The following is a 15,489-nucleotide window of genomic DNA, read 5'->3' as shown; positions in this document are numbered from 1 at the left end:
GTGTGTGTGTGCACGTGTGTGTAAAATTCAAAACAAAAGGAAGAGGCTATGCAAAGACCTGAGGGAGAGAGAAAGATGGAGTAATAGAAATCAGATGAGATATTTGAAAACCTAAGTGAAGTGTAGTGTGTTTGAAACATTAAAAGGTAAAAAGAATAGCAAGGAGCACTCAGAAGATGAAAGGACCATGAGAGGCTTGCTACAGAATTTGGACTTTACCCTCAGTACAACGAAGAGTGATTGAACACATTTAAGCATATCAGCAACACAGACATAACACTAATGTTTTAGAAAAGTCACGATCTACAATGTAAAGAATAAGTTGAAGAGAGAACAGGCACTGTCGTTTGAATGTTTGTCCCCTCCAAAATCCATGTGTTGGAAACCTAACCCTCAATGCAACAGTGTTGGGAGGTGAGGCCTAATGGGAGATGTTTAGGTCGTGAGGGATCCACCATCATGAATGGACTAATGCCATTGTTGTGAGAGTGGTTATCACAGAGTGTGTTCCTGGTAAAAAGGATGAATTTGTCCCAATTTGTCTCTTGCTCTCTCCTACCCTCCCTTGCTCTCATGTGTGCTGTCTTGCCATGTGATGCCTTCCACCATCTTATGATGCAGCAAGAAGGTTCTCACCAGATGTGGCCCCTGGATCTTGGACTTTCCAGCCTCCAGAACTGTGAGTCAAATAAGCTTTTAGCTTTTGTAAGTTACTCTGTCTGTAGTAGTCTGTTGTACCAGCAGGAAGCCAACTAAGACACCTAGATAGAGAAAGAAAGGCCCCTTATGAAGCTGTTGAAAATAACGTGATGGACTGAATTAGGTGAGCAACAGAGGGAAAAAAGAAAAAGGTGACAGATGAGTCCATATCTAGGAATCTTAACATAGAAGAGAGGGAGCAGTCAAGACTGATACTTAGAGTTCCAGTTTTTGCCAGTGGGCAAGAGGTGAAATGGAGCAGGTTAATAAAAAAGAGGATCTCAGTTGTGTGACTGTTGACTTTGATGAATCTATTGAACATGCAAGAGACATCTTGTGGAAAGAGGGATTTCCAGTTCTAATATTTAGAGGAGATGACAAATTGGGGGAGTCTTCAACAGATAGATAGAGGGTTTTTGAAACCACAACAGGAATGGAGGGAGACGATTCTTAGAAATTATGCAAATTGAAATAAGACTATTTAAGATAGAAACCTGGGAAATACGAAAATTTCAGGATTCTGCAAAGGAATCTGCGATTTCAATGCAATTAGATGGGATGGAGAGAGAGTGTAGCATTAGGGAACAAAAAGGATACTCAGCAATGGAAAGAGGAGCAGGGAGATCAAAAAGGAAATGCCTCACTGACTTAGCAGCAAGACAATCGTTGATGCCTTTGGCAAGATCAGTTTCCATGGGTGTTGTGAGCAAAAGCCAAATTGAAAGGGGTTGAAGAGTGAGTAGAACTGAGAACTAGAGAGAGTGAATACAGACAACTCTTTCTAAAGGTTTAGTTGTGAAGGAGTGGTCAGAAAGTAGAGAAGCTGGCAGAAGGTGTGAAGCTGGGGGACACATTATTATAATGTGAGAACATTGAGTATGTTTGTGGGCTGATGAACAGGAGAAGAAGGAAAATAAAGTGTGGAGACAAAGGAAAGGGTCTCCTGGGAAAGCAGGAGATGTCAATGTGAGTACAGATGCAGGATTTAACCTTCAGCCAGGGAAATAACTTCTCTTTCCTGGGGCTTCTGTTTGTGGATTCAGGGGCAGGAAGTTGGAGTTCTATTTTGTCTCTGAACAAACAGGCAAGTGTATCAGGCAATAGTGATGAAAACAGTAAAGATTTGAAAAGAGAAAGCCGAATAAGGAAATATGAAAAGTGTTAAGGCCAGAAATTAATAGTGTTATTAATGTGTACAGTTGTGTAAACCTCTTCAATAACAGAAACTGTCTAAGTTAGACACACAGAAACAGGGTACTTGGATGGAGGATTTGCTAGGAGGATGGATAAAACAGAAATGGAGCTAGGTTATTTAAAAGTTGCCAAAAGAATGATTGAAGTCAGGGTCCATGATATCAAAGCAAGACAAGAAAGAAAAAGACAAGATGGAACTAATAGAGGGATCACAGGACGCCAGCCCCACGGAGTCAAGGAGAGAAATGGTGAGAATAACTGGGAGAGAGGGCTTGCAGAGGAGAACTGTGGTCAGAGAAGGGCATTCAGAGTTAATGTTTCAGAGGTAGGACAGTTTCAGATGATGACAACATCTGGGTGTGCGCGTAGTATTGGGTTACTAAAGACAGCAACATTGCTGGAAATGAAGTATTCAAGCAAGAGAGTGGCTAAAGGAGTAGGATGTGAAGTTAAGAGTATTAAAAAATGAGTTAGACGCTAACTTATTGAAGCCATGAGAGTGAGTGGCCAGATCAGTAGGTGACAGTAAAAATGAAGGCTAGAGAATAGTATAACCTGATGAAATAATCTCACATTAGTGGGGATTTTTACATAAGGCTAATGCAGTAATGCCGTGAAAGCAGCCTTGGGGATAAAGGAGGATGGCTGACATATTGCACATGTGGAAAAAACTAATTTCTACATGCAAAGTTATGTTCTTATGGAAGAGTCTGGTTCCTGTCATATCAAGAAGAGGTTCAATAAAGTGTCAAAGGGTGAAAAAAGGGATTTTTTTTGTATGCCTTCAAATGGGGATTTGAGGCAGTATATAGGTAGTCAGGGGGAAAATCAGCCAAAAATAAGAAGAGGGGAAATGTGGCTAGAAGGAAAATGAGAACAATATGTTACATAGTTTCAAATAGCTAGAAGAAAGACACAGAGTATTCCCAATGTAAAGAAATAATAAATGTTTGAGATGCTGAATATGCTAATTACACTGATCTGATAGCTATACATTATACGTATTGAAATATCACTTTGTACTCCATAAATAAGTACAATTATTGTATGTCAATTATAAAAAATTAAATTAAAAATTATAAAGCTAACAAGGGTGGCCGGTAATATGCAAAGTTTTCAAAAAACATATTCTAGCAGTTCCTGGTGGCCTGCTGCCCAGTCTCTGGAGACTGAATGTAGCTCAGGCAGAGGTCATGGGCCTTGGCAGTTGATCTGTAGATACTGAAGGTGTCTCACATTTGTTGATAACCTGTGTCCATTCCCACACCTCCATCTTATGACTGTAAGCTATCGAAATGTTCCTTCAGCTCACATACTCCTGTGTCCAACTTCAATTTGACAAAATGATCTTGGTTCACAATTATTTGCAGTTTTATTTGCTTCTCTTAACATGATCCCTCTAATGACTTAGTGTGCAGAAATTTTTCCTGGCATAGTCAGTCGATATTTGTCAATGACCTAATTTATAACCTAGTAGTTTACTAAGAGTAGTACAGACAGACTCTGTTCTTCTACTACTATCTCCATCCACAATCACCTATAAATGTTTATTGATACAAAAGTAAAACGTTCCTTACAGGCATGGTTCCAATTCTAAATTTCACAAGACTGAATTTTTAAAAATCCTTCCAAAATATATAAAGGCATTCCAGATTTAAGATATATTTACTTTGTAAAATAGCAGAGAAAACATAAAGAAACAGAAGTTTATAATATGCAAAGTTGTAGATATTTAGAAGTATTCAAAAGAAGGTCTTTGGCAAGATATTTTTTATATTTCTAATCAAAAGAAGGTAAGTGCTAATCTAGTACTTATGCAAGAGAAAATTCCCTGAAAAAATGAAAAAAGACATTCATAAAATGCCTCAACTCTTTATGATTAAGTTCAATAGACAAAAAACTTTGTCAAATTACTGTGAAAATTTCTAAATGTTTATTTTCATTTCTATACTTACCTTATTGCAATCCAGTAACAGTTCAGAGGCAGGTATCAGGCTATGAATCACATTTTGAGTAGCACTGGCTTAGTGGTCTTCATCCAGTGTATTTCTAGTGGTTCACTACTAATTCCTATGGAGAGCTTTGTTTTCCAGAACAAAAATTAAATCAAAATGCGGATGAAAGTCAATACCTCCCTCTTAAAAATAGAAATCTTCTTTGTATTCATCATGCCTTAATATTGTATTCTCTTCTTACACCAAATAGTTTCTCTGGGTGTCTGGGAGAAGAAAGCATCAGTAAGAACAGAATGAAAAAGGAGACCTAGGAGATATGCTGTATTGTTGATTTCTGGTCGTATGTAACATTTACATGCCAGTTTTCATCTGTTTCTTCTAAACGAGCACAACTCTTACTAATGTTCAGTGTCCTGATAGTTAAGGTGTTGGCAACGTTTCCTTGGGAGCAGGACTATTGTTTTTTCTCCTATATCAAATGACAGACCATTGATTCTCTAAGGAATGTCAAAAAACTATTACAGATTTTAAGACTAAACTGATAGTGTGTATAATAAATTTAAGATTATTTTAGTGACTCATTCCAAAATTTGAGATAATCTGTTTTTCTTCTGACAATAAAAAGAAGGTAAATTGGCTTAATACTATGTGTCAGGGTGGAGGCCCAGCATGGCCCTGTGGTATTTGAACACTTGTGGGTGTGAGTTCTCGTTGAGGATGATGTCCTTGCCTTCCATTCCTTGCTATTGCAGTGTCATGCAGCTTACTTGCTCTCTGCCCTGTGCCACAGGCCTTCTCTCACTCGGCAGCTGACGCTTCATGTGTTTAGCTCCAATGTTTGGAATCTTTGCTTTCTTTTCTCACCCTCTGAATCACTTATTATCTTCCTAACTAAAGCACCTCTTCATTAACATATGATGAAATGCATGGAGTAGTGTGGGACGCCTTGTTTTAAAAGGCCTACTAATGACACAGAAGCAAGATTCTCCCTCCCAGTACCAATGTCTCGGCCTCTGTGACTCATGACCTAGCTGTCTAGTCCTCTCTATCTCTATTTCTTTTTTTTTTTTTTTTTGGATTGGAGTCTCGCTCTGTCGCCCAGGCTGGAGTGCAGTGGCTCGATCTCGGCTCACTGTAAGTTCCGCCTCCCGGGTTCACGCCATTCTCCGGCCTCAGCCTCCCGAGTAGCTGGGACTACAGGCGCCCGCCACCACGCCCGGCTAATTTTTGTATTTTTAGTAGAGACGGGGTTTCACCATGTTAGCCAGGATGGTCTCGATCTCCTGACCTCGTGATCTGCCCGCCTCGGCCTCCCAAAGCGCTGGGATTACAGGCATGAGCCACTGCACCCAGCCTCTCTATCTCTATTTCTATTTTATTTATTTATTTATTAGAATCCATAGCTTTTTCCGTATTTACCATCACCTTGAACTAGGAAAATGAAGTATGGAAAATAATTAAACCATTAAAATGTTAATATTTTTTCTATACTAGCCTTCCTGCAGCTGGAATATAATGAGCTAATGAAGCCAAAATTTTTTTCAATTTTATTTTTTAATCCTATGCTATATAGTTTGAAATAGCAAAGAACAAAATCAAGGTTGTAAGAAGATGTACAATCGGTGATTGAGAAGATATTCTAATGGAAATATGGGTTATAGTTAATGCTGTGTTTGTTCATTTTTAAAATATCAATTTAGCACTTACTATGTTCTAAGTCTTTGGGATACAACAGTGAATGAAACAGATAAACATATTCTAGAGAATTAATGCGGAGAGTATTGTTAAATAATTCAGCATAACATTTAAATTATGTTTAATAACATAATTTCAGACCCAACATATAAAAACAAACTGATTTTGTAAAATAACATTAAACATTATTTGGGTACTCAATAAATTGGAGTGCATCTGCTTGAACTATAAGAGACTTATGACATCCTGGAGAATGTTAGCTAGCTTCCTATTGGGGGAAAAGTATAATTTGATAAGTGTTCTTAATATTTTTAGGAATTCATATTCTCTTTAATTCTGTCAACATGCTTCTAAGTACTGAAAATCATATTAGGAAAAAGCTGGCATTCAAACATGCCATAATCATTATTTTTAGTCTAAATGTTTGTGTATTTGAAAGACTTACTCCTTGAGCAAGTGCTTATTACGGAATATTTTTTATAAAGTAAAATACAACCACATATTAAGACACAGTTGTTCTAATCATGCATGTGGCTATTTTATTGTGCCCGTTATATAAACACTACACCATATTTTGCCAACAGAAATGCAAAAACATTATGAAAGTGTTACTTCTGATCAGATATGTATCTGAAGCCATTGAGTTTTTATATCAGGGATTGTATTATTCTGGCCACCTGGGGAAATAAGCAGCCAGGAAAATGTGGCTTGGACTGGAACAAGACTAATGCACTAATACTTATTTATGAAAGCATCGTATATTCTTCTCTTCCATGAATTATTGCAGTAAGAGTTTCACTGCGGTGAAGTAAGGTGAAAATAAAAGCTGGAATGCTTCACTACGTGAATGCGCCACAACCTACCACTGAAGAAAGATTAAGGATTTTTCTTTGATTTTTAAAAAAATTAAAACAAATTTATTTAGAGTCTCACTTACTGCTCAGTTAGGATAGAGACCTTTCAGCAGGGTAATATGTTGTTGCATGAGCAGATTTTTTAAACAGGAAAAAAGAGTATTCACTGAGGTTTTATGAAGATTAATCAATACTCTGGATAGACATTAGATTAACAGTCTTCAGATCCATTAGAAAAAGATGTGCTCAGATAGTTTAATTTAATATTTTTCATCTTCCAAAGATTATTCATGTGAATATCCTTGATGAGTTCATTGTTGTCTTCAAGAAAAAGCCTGCACTTCCTTTTAGAGCTATATAATCAAATGACCCATCAAATTAATTAATAGAATTTTAATCTAGTGCAGCTAGCATGCTAATTAACTTGTCAAGTATGTACACAAAGTCTCCATGCAAGTTACCTTTGAAAGTCTTTGCAAGTGTGTTATGTGTGATTGCAAGTGCATGGAGTACCTTTGAAGCAATACACAAGAACCTTGGAAGGAACAATGGCTGGTTCCACTGAAGGAGGAGAACTGGGCAGCTGAGAAGCAAGGGAAAAGGAAGACAGACATTTTAAATTATGTGTCTTTTGTATTTTGAGTTCTGTTCCATTAGCACATATTACTATTTTTAAAATTGTTTTAATTAAGTATTTGCACACGATGCAACAAAAGAAAGAAATGTAAGAGAGGGACAAGAAAAGGGGAACAAAGGGGACGTGAGAGGGGAGGAAGAGAGAAGCAGGGAACGCTTAACATTCTGTTGTAACCCACTATTACAAAAATACCCTAATCTGAGATCCTCTTTCCTTCCTACTCTTCTCCCCATGAAAGTCTGAATCTAGTTCAAGTCCTCATCATCTCTCGCCTGGTTGACTGCCACAGACTTCTGTCTTCCCTGACTCTGATGTTATCTGAACCATCCGCAGAATAAAGATCCCTGCCTGCCCCGCCTCCATCAGTCGCATTTCCTCCTACCTTGTGCTTGAAACTCTAGCAACACTCAACTGCTTGTTTCTTTTTCAGCAGTGCATGTATTTCCTGTTCTTCATGCTATTGCTCCTGTGGTTATCACCACTTCAAACACGCTATGGCCTTCCATTGCATTTATGACATTGTATTGTAATTATCTGTTTGTGTGAATATTTTCCTCCCTGGACTCAATAGACTTTATTTACACTAGCAGGATCAGGGTCCACTCTTCTGTCAACACGTAAGGCTGCTCAACACGTATTGATCAACATTGGGAAAGACAGCGCCCTCAACCTAACTCTGTGAGATCTTAAGAAAGGCACTTTAGCTGCTACTTCCCTATTTCATAAATGTAAACAGCACAATATACCAAAATAAGTTATCTCTTGTGAGATTATCCACTAGTTAATGTTTCCATTCTATCTAAAACCCAAATGTGCTAGTACCCATATCATCACCGTTGACTTCCTCACATTTTTATTATGGAATTTGTCCAACATATTCAAAAGTAGAGACAATAAGTAATGAGCCCCATGTGCCGACATCTTGACAGTTTTACTTCATGTATTCCCCAAACACCGATGTATAAAGCAAGTCTCAATCACTGGAACGTTTTACCTGTAAACACTTAATTATACTTCTCTATCACAATAAGGATTTTTTAAACATAATGACCATGACAGTGATTGATATTCTATCTATGACATCATAATCTATTTTAACATTTTAAATAATTATATTAGCAAGTCTAAATTCCAAAATCATTTTCAATCTGTTTAAATAATTGGGGCATCACTCTACTTTTTGGACGTTTCTCTTCAGTAACTGGAAAAGGTTCGGCAAAGATTAACAATCTGCATTTTTGCAGATGGACAAGGACTGTGTGTTCATGTCAGGCCTGAAGAGTATTAAAAGAACTCTGAGGAGGATGTTTCAAATATCCTGGCTATGCCACTCAAACTAATGCTATTAGTCTGCTCCTACCTCTCCCTCAAGTCTCATATATACTAAATTCCTATCTATAACTTTTCAGAAAATATTAGCCTCTTATCAAAGATAGCCCCAAAGCAATGAAACTATTCAGTTCCAAAACCATTACATTTACTATGATTGTCACAACAATAATCCTTTCCTAAATGTATACATTGTTTTAAATGTCTCAGGACACTCAGAGTCAATATTAGTTTAATTTTTACTTTAAAAAACGAAAGTTGAAGTCAATAAATCTCACCATGGGCAACCTGTTTCCCAGCTTGGGCTGCAGACACAACAATTTATCTCTTGGAGTTACTTACCCATAACTCTCTGGAGCTATATTTGTGACTGTCCTAGGAATATCAGCTAAAGACCAACAAAGAGGTGAAAGTTCTGTTGCAGTCAAAGTGATACTTGTCCTTACAGAGAGTTAAAATAATAGATCATAATAATAGAAATACAAAAAATATAGTAGGCACGTATATTTATATATGTGAAAGACCGAATACATATGAGTAGAAAATTAATGCCAATAATCCAACTAAATCCATCAATCATTAAAAAAATTGTACAGTTTTCTATTGTTTCAAATCTGCTGATTTTTCTGGTTATGTATGTACTCTTTAGAGAATGTTAAAAAAATGTGTTAATGCTGACAATTAACTTTTAGGAAAAATAAAACCAGAAACAAAAAATCCTATTGTAATATCCTAGTAACGCCTAAAGAATCAACAATTACTTTGTTTTGCTTTGTTTTGTTTTGTTTCTCTTTTAAACTGAATAAGCCATACGATCCTATTGCTTGGTTTGTCACCAGTAGATGCCGATCATATTACATAGTTTGGCAATGGTTTTTAATACAGATACAAACATACATACAATTTGGCATGAGTAAAGGAGAAGCAGTAATTACGTAATTTAAACTACTTACACTTAAGTAAGTATAGATGAAACATTAATGAACCATGTCATGGCAATACTTTTGACTGCTTAAACATCATTTTCAAATTTGCTTTTGAAAAACTAACTTTGAAATATTTAATCTGCTGAGAGCTAAGCCATCAGTTTTTGCGAGTTTATATACAATAGGAAGCACAAAGTATGACGGAATGATCTCCAGGTTAAGGGAAATCTTACATAACTATTACTACTACTGCTGCTAAGCTGTCTCTTTGGGTAGGAATTTATAGTTTCCCAATGGCATTTTAATTTACTTCATTTTACTTCACAATGCTTAGGAGTTGGGCAAAGCCCGTTATTACCCATTATTCTCTGAAGTTCAGAAAAATTACAAAATGCATAACTTCTGGTATGCTGGAAATATATACACCTTCATCAGGGTGTTGGCTACATTAGTGTAAATATATGTAAATTTCCATCAAACTATACAATTACAATTAATGTAATCTATACTTTAATAAAAATATTAAGAAGAAATACACTCAAAGTGACAAACTGAGTAAACTAGAAAGGCTTTCATATACTGTGTAACAATATTTAAGTCCTATTAAGGAGATAGCCTCTAGAAGCTTCTTCCTGAAATAATATGACTATTTAGTTAGACAGAAAAACAAATGAACTTCCACTAAAGTGGTAGGAAATTTTACTGACTGCACCTTGCTAAACAAAATGCAAGACAATTTTCTTTTCTAGTAGTCAATGTCCACAGCCCTCATAGAATAAGATAATGCAAAAGGTGATTTTATTGACTATTCACTGCAATACCTAATTACATAAGTAGCTGCTCATTTAGCAAAAATAACCAAACTAGTCATTCCCTTTTTTTCTGTGGGATTCGGCTATTCTAATTCTTGGCCCAACGGACCACGAAGGTGGTCATGAATCAACAAATTATTTTGCCTGCTTAAATTGCATGAATTTACAAATTGGTTATTCAGAATTAACATGAAAAAATTTGGAGAGTGAGTTGGGTCAGTGTATAATGAGACATCCGTAGCTTTACGGTAGTGGGGGCAGAGTGAAGTGGGTTGATGGGCCTTTCTGTAGCCTTATGAGGCAGAGGTTATAAAGCATTCAAATACATTCTTTAGTGAAAATGTATGGTGCCCAAGTTTAATATTTCCTACTGCTCTATTTTGGTAAACACTGCATGAGTCACTAGACCATAAAGAAAGATTTCAGAGAGGTTACATGGGTAGTGGCTATAGCTGACATAGGTTATCATGTCAAAGGATATTTCAGCCACGGCTAACATATAGAAGAGTCACACAAAAACATGCCTCTATAAATGAATGTTTGCAGATTTGGTAGGACTTGGGCACTGGAACTAACATATTCTAAACTGGGATAGCAATACTCTAACAGTAAGATGAAAAAAGTACAATCCTTTATCAAATTGCACATCTTTTTATATCGCTTCACTTAAAGAATCTTAGTTATATACTCAGGATGTTCCAAGAGAATGAATTGAGAAGGAGCTATCTTGGGAATTTAAGAATAACCTTAATCCAAGTGACTTCTAGACCTATAAATAGTAAAAAACGCATCTCAACATAATATGCATCTGGAATTACCTACTGATTCTTCATGGATATTTCTGTGGGGTAGGGGGAGAGGGGAGGGATAGCATTAGGAGATACACCTAATGTAAATGACGAGTTAATGGGTGCAGCACACCAACATGGCACATGTATACATATGTAACAAACCTACACATTGTGCACATGTACCCTAGAACTTAAAGTATAATAAAGCATATATAAAAAATATATATATATATATATATATATATGAAACTTGGTTCCTCAGGCATCAGAGATCAATGGAGACTTTCAGCATGGAAATGGCCTATCAGGTCTGTCTTTTGAGAAGAACACTGTAATAGAACAGTGCAGGTTACTCACTTCCTTCTTTGTAAACCCAAACCATGGTTCTTCAAGTTCAAGTGCAATAACTTTGGAATAACAAGGTATCAGTCATCTCAATTACCACCCATAGTACTATAAATGAGTGCCATCTTTCTGAAAAGCGGTTTGGTGCCTTAGATGTCTTCAAATATGCATGCCCTATCGTCCTGGAAATTCCACTTCTAGGACTCTATCCTGAGGAAATTATGAAAAAGGTACAAAATATTTACGTACAAGACAGCTCATTTTTAGCATTGTTTGTAAGAGTGAAAAGTTGAAAACCCCAAATGTTCAATAAAAATTAACTGGTTAAGTAAATTAAAAAAAAAGAAAAGAAATTTCTCATAAGCTGAATTAAAGTGTCTAGCCTTATTAGGCTTCCTGATTTTTCTTATTAATAATTCTAGATATGAACAAATGAGGATAGAATAAAATTATGATCTTTTTATAGTTTACACTTACTGTCAGTTTAATGTATGTTGGTGTGGTTATAAATTTTAATGAAATAAATTAGACTTACCTTTAGCACTTTTGCTTCTTGGAACAAGAAAAATAAATTAAAGATATTTTTTATTAGTCACTCCTTTATAGAACTGATGAGATATTAGAATACATAGGAATTGTTTTGTACTAGAGAGAGGAATCAGGGCAGGATGACAGTCACTTACGGAGCTATAAGCCATTGCTGTATTACAGTGTGTTAGTCTGTTCTCATGTTGCTAATTAAGACATACTCAAGACTGGCTAATTTACAAAGGAAAGAGGTTTAATTGACTCACAGTTCAGGATGGCTGGAGAGGCCTCAGGAAACTTACAATCATGGCAGAAGGGGGAGCAAACATGTACTTATTCACATGGCAGCAGGAAGGAGAAGTGCCAAGCAAAAGAGGAAAAAGCCCCTTATAAAACCTATGAAACCATCGGCTCTCCTGGGAACTTACTGCCACAAGAATAGCAGCATGGGGTAACTTCAACAATGATTCAATTACCTTTCACTGGGTCCTTCCCGCGACACATTGGGTACTATGGAAACTCCAATTCAAGATGAGATTTGGGTGGGGACGAAGCCAAACCATATCATACAGTCACCTGAATACCTTGTTTTAAAGTAGTTGGTTAATGTTCTAGGACACTGTGGCATCTAACTTACTCTGTGTGTGTGTGTGTGTGTGTGTATGTTGTGTACATTTGTGTGCACTCTCTAGTTTTGTCTCATGATCCCATCAAATATTCTCTCGAGTCCTACTGAATTTTTCTTGAAATATCTATACATTTCAAGAATTTGTCAACTATAAGCAGATTATATGGCAACTCTGAGGAGAATTAAATATGGGTTATATGCAGTGTTGGCATCTGAATTAATTCTCTTGAGCATTTATTTTTCATATAATATTGTGATAATAGCTTATTTACTTAGTTTTTTTATTTCACATATGCTTATGTAAAGTTTAACAAGAATAGACAACAGTTGCTAACTTAGAACATCAGGTTATTAAAAACTGGAGTGTACAGTTAGAAATATTATTTTTCTTCAAGGCAGAAAAAGCTTTCTGGCGTAAACTCAAAAGCTGCATTTCCTTGCTTTTTACCTTAAAGTAAAACTGACAGCTGGAGTTCAAGACCAGCCTAACCAAATGGCGAAATCCCATCCCTACTAAAAAATACAAAAATTAGCCGAGTACAGTGGCAGGTGCCTGTAATCCCAGCTACTCGGGAGGCTGAGGCAGGAGAATCGCTTGAAACTGGGAGGCGGAGGTTGCAGTGGGCCAAGATCGTGCCATTGCACTCCAGCCTGGGTGACAGAGTAAGACTTTGTCTCAAAAAATAAAAATAAAAAAAAGAACTGACAGCCATGAGTTAAGGAAATAATTATGGGAAAAGATGCAGTGAAAAATAAACCAAGAGAGAAGAGACATGTAATACCTATGAATTACCACTTTATATGGTCAGCATTTTTATTTGTGGATATACTCTATGTCTTTTCTGTACATAAATAAATATGGTCATAGTACACGCAAAATATTTATAAATTACTTGTCAGGTGCAAGTACTTATTTATATTTGATGTTTATTCCTCCTATCACCACACAATCGAGGCATTTTAAGGATATTAAAAACACAAGTTAGGTCTCGCCATACGTATAATAAATTTCACTTCATCAAAATAATTAATCCTATATCTGAAATATAGTTTTGATAGATTGAGTTTCTTTTCTAAGTAATGAATAAAGGTGGCCAGTAAAATATTGTTTACAAGCTTCCATGTTAAGATGGTGGGTTCAGAAATTTAATTTGTCTCCCATAAAATTTCACAAAACGAGCAAAAAAGAACAACAATGACAGCAATAAAACCCAATCAGAAAATGTTCAACAGCAACCACCAAACCAGAACAAGAGAATAACATATTGTAATTTAATAAGCCAGTCCAAAGAAAGCAACAAATGTTTCCAGAAGAAACGGAAGAAGCTCCCAACCATGCCCTCATCCTGGAAAAGAGCCAGCCAACCCTCCCTAATGCCATATAAATGTTGGCATCTTTTTATTTTGATTGAACACGAGTGGAAAGTGCTCCAGGGGCGAAGTGGGTGAAGTTAGGGGAAATAAACTACAAGAGATCTCTGATAGAAATAAAGACTCCAGGGTTACACAGAGAAAAAATCCTTCCCCAGAGTATCTGCCACTAGGTGGAGTGAACCCTGGAATAGGGCAGAGGAGACGGGAGAGCTCAGAGTTCTAATAAAGATTTCATGCCACTTCCTCTCAGCTCTCCTGTGTGCATGACTTCCTCCCCACCTCCAAAGTGGCTGAAATTTCCTCAAGCTACAGAAAATTGTCTACAGTATAAAACATTCAGCTTTTAGACTCTAGTTTGGAGGTGCAAAAGATGGGTTTCAGAAAATGCAAGAAAGCGTCACTACAATGTCACAGGATCTTTGGGGTCTCACATTTCCAGCCAGTAACCTCTGTGGCCAGTGGCACCTTTGCCTGAGTTTTGCTCAGGCACACTGGGCTCCTTCCCCCCACTTGGCCTGGCAGGCTGCACTTGTATCATGCTACCAACCTGGATCCTCCGCCTGCCAAGTGTGAGCCAGGCATGGAGTGGTGAGGGGTGTGTGAGAGAGTGTGGGGTCTGGCCACTGTGCACAACCAGACATTCTGGCTGCAGCAGGGCAGGCAGCTCCAGGTACTGGCACAAGCGCCTGCTCACTGCAAGGCTATGGCTGGACCAGGTGTACTGCAAATAGCTGCCACAGCTGACACCAGGAAACACAGTGGTGCCTGGAAGCTTGGAGACACCAGGAACTACAGAGCCCCAAAGAGGGTGTCACTGCCCTGGCTCGGGGAGCTTCTAGGTCTGGGCTTCCCAGGGGCCACAGCTCTTCTCTCCTTCTCCCTTCTCTCCTTCTTGTCACCCGCAATATGGCGAGCAAGGTGCATGTTTCAGCGCTGTTTGTGTTACAGCTCTTTCAGCCCCACCATTTGGCAGGTCTCGACTTCTTGTCTCGCATCCAGGAAAGATGAGGTATGTGGACAAGTGAGCAAGGCAGAGAGGTGCTTTATTGAGCAACAGAACAGTTCAGTAGTTGGTAGCTTCTCTCCTCAGGCAGGTCGTCGTGATGAATCTGCAGCTCTCAGCAGAGAGGAGAGCCTGGAGTGGGTACCTCCTCTACGCAGGCAGGTCATCCTGTCTGCTGCTGAGCTCTCCGTAGAGAGGAGACCCACAGTGGGTAGCTTCTCTCCAGAAGCAGGTTTGTCCTGTCATTTGCCTGAGTCTGGCCGAGTCCAGGATTTTTATGGGCTTTAGAGGAGAGGAAGTGAGTGCTGATTGGTCCGTGAGTGATTATGGGCAGGCCCTGAAAAAGTGCCGTTAGTTCTCACTCTGGTCCATGGAACTGACAGCCCGACCCGCAGGCCCCTCAGGTCATCCCTGGCCTGAAGCTGGTGTTCCAGCCAGGAGCCTGTCTGCCTCCTGCTGCCATTAACCTGCCATCCGCAGTACCCACAGTGCCCAGGCTGCTTGTGCTGAGGGGCACCTGCAGGCCTGTGCCAAGCTGCCCTTATCCCCACCTCGACCTCCCTTCCATGCTTGTCAGTGCCCAAAGTCCAGAGGGGGCTGAAGCGGCAGGGGGCTGGCATGTCAGCGCCACCCTGAATCCCTGCAGTATAGCCATTTAAGTATTGATTCTTCCTATCCACGAGCTTGGGATATTTTTCTATTTGTTTGTGTCTTCTCTG

At 38.2% G+C, this 15,489-nt stretch overlaps 1 long non-coding RNA gene across 2 annotated transcripts in view; it reads right to left on the bottom strand.

Moving 5' to 3' along the window:
* LOC116481961 (uncharacterized) overlaps window positions 1–12,155 on the bottom strand; it is a 24,918-nt gene extending 12,763 nt beyond the window's left edge. For both annotated transcript variants that reach the window (XR_009209737.1, XR_009209738.1), the window contains exons 1-3: window positions 12,032–12,155; window positions 6,859–6,980; window positions 3,849–4,111 (exon numbers count right to left, since the gene is read on the bottom strand). This is a non-coding gene — a long non-coding RNA (uncharacterized LOC116481961). The remainder of the gene's footprint in view (window positions 1–3,848; window positions 4,112–6,858; window positions 6,981–12,031) is intronic.
* Between the last annotated feature and the right edge of the window lie 3,334 nt (window positions 12,156–15,489).

Source organism: Hylobates moloch, unplaced genomic scaffold, assembly GCF_009828535.3.
Source record: "Hylobates moloch isolate HMO894 unplaced genomic scaffold, HMol_V3 SCAFFOLD_14, whole genome shotgun sequence".
In the NCBI taxonomy this organism is placed as follows: domain Eukaryota; kingdom Metazoa; phylum Chordata; class Mammalia; order Primates; family Hylobatidae; genus Hylobates; species Hylobates moloch.
Note: the sequence above shows the minus strand (reverse complement) of the source record. Positions and strands in the feature narration are given on the sequence as shown.